Genomic DNA, 7,301 nt, shown 5'->3' on the forward strand with positions numbered 1-7,301 from the left:
TAATAATAATAATAATAATAATAATAATAATAATAATAATAATAATAGATAAATAGCCTCTATCATCCTGTCTGTCTATCACAGAACTGCTTGGACACGTTTGTTACACTGTAAAGCCATATTAAATTCATAAGTCAATAGATGCACACATAGGCTTGCATTTCTGCCCCCATCTTTTCATTTTGCAACTACTGTATAGCTAAGGCATGCAGTCATGCACACACTCAGGAAAACCTGAGTTGGCTTGTTCCGACTGTCACAAGCTAGTTTGAGCTGCTGCTTCTTCAGGAACATGTGTGGCTTTGCATTTTTAAAGCTCTTCTTTATCTATCTCATATTAAATTCTGCCTCTGAAAACAGGCTGGGGAAACTTCAGCCTGAACTATGGGTATTAATTCCTATAGCCATGCACTTCTCCAAGTCTCCACTTGTTCTGCTGAGGATGCAGCTCCCTTGAGAACACAGGACGGGAGTCAGGACATTCTCCTACTCAGTTCTGGTTTTCAACATGCATGTACATTTCTCTAACTAGAATTAACTTCTCTGTACAGCCATTGTACATAGTACAGCTGGTGGGTTTGAAGGATTAGTGCTTACTGATCACTTGTCAGCCATGGCAGAGACAGTGAACCTTATTATGTTCTAAGCAGCTGAATGGTAATAACTGAGGGCATGGTGGTCATAAAAGGGCCAATGCTGAAGCATGCTGTCTGTAAAGTTAGGAACAGGTGGACAGATGTTGACAGAAAGTGACATATATTGTCAGCATGATTTGACAGGGGTGAGGGGAGCAAGCAGAAGTGAGTCTTGGATACCAGATCCAACAGTTAGGACTTTTTCAAATGGTCAAAAAGGACAGGAGCATAGTGTGATGCTCCTGTCAATGTTGCACTATTTGGCAAAGGTTTTAACACAACGTCACATGACATTGCAATAATCCCGCCATTATCCCATGACTAAAGAAGAGTTTTCCAGCCATTTTTCATTAACGGGAAAGTCCTGTGAATGAAAAGCAGCTGGAAAACTCCTCTTTATTCATGGGATAATGGCAGTATTATCACAATAATGTCATCTGAAAATCTTTGCCACATCGCATGACATTGACGGGAGCATTGCCCTGTGCTCCCGTCCTTTTTGCACATCTGAAAAAATCCTTAGAGAGTGTCACCAGAGTTTGTGATCAGGATACACAATATTGATAAACAACAGAAATTATATATACACCACTTCTCATTTTCTGAGCATGTAACCGATACTATGACAGATCGCAGAACTGAAAAAAATTAAAACACCACATGCCCAGCTGGATAGTGCTGTTGAAAGATGACACAAAATGATTCACATTTGATTTATAACCCCAATGTTCAATTCATTTTAGGAATTTGAAGGGCAAACTGGATGTAAAATGCAAGTGTGTTTTTTTTTAAGAGGAAGCAGTCTCATCATGAGGCTACAGCTCTGAGTTTTTCTGCGCTGGAACTGGATGCAGTCCCAGGCCTCCCCAACAGTTTTTTTTAATGTTAACATTCAGCCTTAATGCTAACAAAGACTTCAAAACCAATCTGCCTGATGACAGAGTCCCATGTCACTCTATTAATATTGTGCAGTATATTATAGGAACAGAGGAAGAGGTGCTTAAACCTCTGCAATCTTATCCTATTGTTTTCAGTTAGGCCTACTGTGAAAAAATTTACTTGTACTGTATAGAAATTGCAATCTCAAATACATTGCTATAACAGTACAGTATACTATAACAAACACATTACCATTACTCTGCAATCTTATCCTATTGTTTTTAATTAGATGTACTGTACTCTAAAAAAAAATCAATTACTTGTATAGAAATTGCAGCCTCAAATACATTACTATAACAGAGGAATGTGCTCCAGTTCTGTCACAAATTAAAGGACAGACATCTCATCATTTGCAAATGGTTTGGGGACATTTGCAGTCAGTTTGGAGGTACAGTATTTGTGGATGATTGAGGGGTGAAAATTGTCTAAAAATTGGCAAGAATTTGCAAGAAACACATGGAAGAGGTTGAAGAGGCCTGTAAAAGTCATGGAGAGCTTTAGGGGGTTCATGTGGCCAACAGGCTGCACTTTTCTTATCCTGTTCTCAGTAAAAATAGTTTACAATGATTGATAGCAGTTATATGTAGTTTCAGACAGGACTCTTGTCAGACCTACCTGGAGAGCTAGGGATTGAATTTTGGAACCTGTGGATGACACAGTGTAAAGACCAGTTGAGGTATTTTCCCTTCCATTTTAGTAACCTGCAGAATCTCACCTTCTGCTTCCTAACACCATAATGCAACTGAGGAAGCAGACATAAGTCTAAGAAAGCTAAAGCTGCCACTTCTTTCTTTCAGTTAGTCTCAATGGTGCTACAAGATCTCTCTACATACATACCATACCTTATGGCATACACAGTAATTGCTTGCTGAGATACTAATCTGTGTCTAAAATCATGTCTGCATTTGTATTTGTTATAAATACACCTTTTTAAAAGGTAACTTCAGCGGCATGGCTTCCTATGTAATTTAAATTAAGCAGCCCTCATTCCATCCTAACACCGACACCAGATAATTTTAAAGGCTTTTTAAAAAATAGAAAATTGTAATTCATTATTTCCATGAGCACAAAACCACTTAGTATTTATAGCACTCATTTTCCAACATGTGCACTCATTTTATTGTTGATTGTTTTTAAAGCACAATCTAGTTTTGAGTTGTGCTCATCTATGCACCATAAATCCTATACAGTACCTGAGAGCAGGGGTGGGAGAACCACAAATGAGGTGAAAAAATGTGGCTATCTGAGCTTCCTCCAATCCTTTCCCCACGATATCAATATTTGGTGGTTTCCTAGATTTTAAAGACTAGTTGAAATGCTTACTGCTGTAACTGATAGAGCAGCTTTAAGGTAAAATACTAAAATATTTATGGAACTATCATTTTGCCTGAGGCCTTACCTACCACTGGAATACAGCTCTTCTCCTCCAAAAATTATCTGACATTAAATATAGCTGTTGTGACGAGGGGAGGAGGGGAGAGTTTTGTCTTTGCTAGAGATCACCTTCTCCTTTATTATTAAACATATTTTGATCTTATTCTTTAGCTGAAAAAGGTGTAGCTTACAAAGGTCAGTAATAAGACAGTACCTGTTCTCAAGTTTGCAAACTAAAAAACATGACACAAAAGGAAAAGTGATTGTAAGGAAGGAGGAATAAAATCAACTCTGTCAGAATCCTATCGATGATCCCACTAAACCAGATCCATCAAATAAATAAATCAATATATGCAAATCCTGTGGATTCAGTGGGTCAACTTTTCTTGTTGTTAACTGGCTTTGAGTGGACCTTGATTCATGCCAACCCTGTGAATTAGATGACTCCAAGCCCTCCTATTCTCCATCTCTTGGGTCCTGTAGGCTCAGGCCCATGGTCTCCCTGATTTGAGTCTTTCCATCTGGCATGTGGTCTTCCTTTCTATGACATTCTGCTTCTCCTTTCCCCAGCATTTTCTAATGAACCATATCTTATCATGATGTGGCCAAAATAAAACAGCCTCAATTTCATCATCTTGGCATGCAGGGAGCTCCGGCAGCTTTCTCTGGGTGATGTAGAGAACAGATTGTCCCCTCCTTGACTCCTGGGAGGTGAGAAACTGTCTCCCATAACCTGTTGACTACTTAGCTGATGGCAGAGGCCAAAGATTTCCATCCTTCAGTTCTGTAGATCCAGGGCAAAATTTGGACTCAAGGCGGATTACTGTTCATGCTGACTTTAAAAACAATGTTTTATGTGATTGGGGAAATCTGGAGATCAAATGTAAAGAAGGAAAGGGATCTCTTACCTTCTGGTCACTGTGGGGCTCAACAGCCATCCCTTTTAGGGCCAGATTGGGGTCACAACAACTACATGCCGCAGCCCTGATCTCACCTTTCTGTGGCACAAAAAGGAGCCACAAACGGGGTGCCATAGCCATTGGTGCATGGCTTTTCCGCGCACCTTTGTCACTGTGTCATAACAAAAAATGCAAGGGCTAATCACACGTAACTGGCAAGAGAATAAAAGACAATAACTTCCAAAATCCACAAAACAGTGATCTTTTTATTGGGCCAAGCAAAAATGCACAAATTGCATCAAGAAAATTAAAGGTATAGATGCCTAGGCGTGATACATACCGCCATAAAGCGACGTACCAACGCCGATTTTAGGGTTAGGGATTGCACAGCAATGTACGGGCAGCATAACAATGGTGGTACTCCTGTGCACACAGGCACCACCATTGTTACGTAAGTGCCACACAGCGTCCACACGTTGCCACACAGCACTTACATAACGAGTGCGCCAGTGGCACATTTGTTACGCTGCCCCTGTGGCTTAAAAAGAACCTGCTTTTCTCGGGTTCTTTTTCCTCCTCAGGGAAGCCACGCGGTTTGGCGGCTGCAGCTTCCCTCTGGAGGAAAAAAGGCCGTCGGCAGGCCGCCCCTTTCAGATGGTCTGTCCCAGGCCCTAGTTTATTTTTCACTCTGTTGCTGTTGTGTGCCTTCAAGTTGTATCCAATTTATGGTGACCCTATTACAGGGTTTTCTGTGGCTGAGAGTGTGTGACTCCCCCAAGGTTACCCAGTGGGTTTCAGTGGCCAAGCAGGGAACTGAACCCTGATCTCCAGAGACCTAGGCTGTGCCCGCACTGCAGAAATAATCCAGATGGCACCACTTTAACTACCATGGCTCAGTGCTATGGCATTCTGGGAATTGTAGTTTTGTGAGCCATTTAGTATTCTTTGTCAGTGAACTTTGGTTCCACAAGAAACTATAGTTCCTAGAATTCCATAGCATTGAGGCATGGCAATTAAAGCGGTGTCAACCTGGATTATTTCTGCAGTGTGGACACAGCCTACTAGCCTTGCAGTCAAACCACTACACCACATTGGCTCTTTTCATCCTATTTAGAGTATTTATACCCTGCTCTTCAATCACAAAGGCTCTCAGAGCAGCAATACAGTGATCCCTCCAAATTCGCTGGGGTTAAGAGTGAAGGACCTCCGAGAATGTGGAAAACCACAAATAATAATAATAAACAATATTCTTTTTATCTAATTTAACACCTCTCCAGGAATTTCCGAGAACTCCAGTGCAACTCTATGGTCAACATCTGCCAGAGGTTGATCATAGAATCATGTTGGAGGACCTACAAATGCCTAGAGAAGTGTTTTTCTTTAGCAATTTCTAGGTTCTCCAGCACAACTCTATGGTCAACTTCTGGCAGAGTTGCACTGGAGGACCTAGAGATTCCTAGACAGATCATACTAATCACAACCGCAAATCATCAGATCCACAAAAGTCAAAGCCGCAAATGTGGAGGGCCAACTGTAATTTCTCAGAATAATTGAGAAAAGTCAATCCTATTTTATTTCAGTCACAATGCACATAGTGCAGTACAGACTGCTGAAAAACAGTGGCCTGCTGGTGCCTGATTTTCCTCCGGAGGGAAGCCGCAGCCATCAAACTGCGCAGCTTCTCTCTGGTGGAAAAAGAATCCATGAAAAGCAGTTTCTTTTATTTATTTATTTTTTGTTATATATCTTTATTCGTTTTGATACATTAATACTTGTACAAATGAAACAAAAGCAGTTTCTTTTAAAGCTGCAAGGGCAGCATAACAAGTGCGCCACTGGCACACTGGTTACATAAGTGCCGCGTGGCAATGTGCAGATGCCGTGCAGCGCTTAAGTAACAATGGCAGCGCCCATGTACACAGGGTGCCACCATTGTTATGCTGCCATTATATTCTAGGGTTAGGGACCGTGAGGTTGCTGCCTGGTCCCTAACCCTAGAATTGGCCCTGGTACGCCGCTTATTGGCAGTATATACCAGGCCTAAGAGAACCTATTAATTTTTTTAAACCAGCTGTTGAGCTGAAAAATTAAGTTTCAGGTCTCCTTAAAAAAATTCATGTATTACTACTTACTGCCACCTCGTGGAGAAACCATACCATAGCACATATTCAGGGTACATATGCATAGTACTGTACATATTCACCCATACATGTTCTGTATGGCCCTGCTGGCCATACAGCAAAATTAAATCTAAAATCCACAAAAGAGCTCTTAGACTTTTTAAGTGGCTTTCCCCTGATATGTGTGTGGGGGTGTGTGTAGCAAGGTATACCAGTAATCTAGAAAAGTAAAGAAGGTCCAAAACACACTTCAGAAATGATCCAGTTTGAGACTGCTTTAACTGCCCTGGTTCAATGCTATGGAATTCTGGGAGCCAGAGTTTGTTGTAGCCCCAGACCAGTTTGTTGCTGTTGTGTGACTGCAAGTCATTATTGACTTATGGCAATCCTAAGGCGACCTTAGCACCGGGTTTTATTGGCAAGTTTTTTCAGAGGGGGTTGGCATTTCCATCCCCTGAGGCTGAGAGTGTGTGAGTTGCCCAAGGTCACCAAGAGGGTTTCCATGGCTGAGCTGGGATTCAAACCCTGATCTCCAGAATTGTAGGACTTTATCATGCGGGGAAAATCGGGGGTTTAAACAGTGATTATCCCATGAAAATTGTGGGATTGCGATTAAGATTTTCACATGACGTCGTGAATAAACAGCCATTATCCTGGGAATAACCAGGCAATAAACAGCAACAAATCAATCATGGGGACATTGTGTGAATGATTTGCTGCTGTTTATTGCCTGGTTATTCCCAGGATAATGACTCTTTAATCATGATGTGTGTGAAAACCTTAATGACAATTGCATGATTTTCATGGGATAATCCCTGTTTAAAGCCCCGATTCCCCCCAGTTTTCCCCATGTGATAAAGTCTCTTCTCCAGTGCTCAGACCAGTACATTACACCGGCTTTCACTCAGGAGCATAACCTCCTACAGTCCAGATTTAGCAGGGACAGTCCAGAATCCTCCTGTCACTCCATGTTTCCAGCTGCTTTTTACACGTCCCAATTTCTCTTCCTTCCTCCCACTTTCCTCTCTTGTCCTCTGCTGATTTCCATTGCTGCAAACTGAGTTAAAAGTGCAAAAGTAGTTAAAGTAAAAATAAAAGCCACTGTTTCATTAGGGTTTTAAACAGCCCTTTAATAATTATTTGTAACTGTAGGGGTTGTCTACACTACCCAAAAAATCCATGGCTTCCCATCTCCAACTCTGCTTCTGCTGCTTTAGGGATACATGATGTGCGAGTGTTTTGGCACCCACTTTGCAGTGCCTAGTCCTCCTTTGCAGTCATGGGGTCACCCTGAGTTAAAAGTGGTCTCAAACTGGATTATTTCTGCAGTGTGG

The sequence above is a fragment of the Sceloporus undulatus genome, chromosome 4 (genome assembly GCF_019175285.1).
Source record: "Sceloporus undulatus isolate JIND9_A2432 ecotype Alabama chromosome 4, SceUnd_v1.1, whole genome shotgun sequence".
Lineage (NCBI taxonomy): Eukaryota > Metazoa > Chordata > Lepidosauria > Squamata > Phrynosomatidae > Sceloporus > Sceloporus undulatus.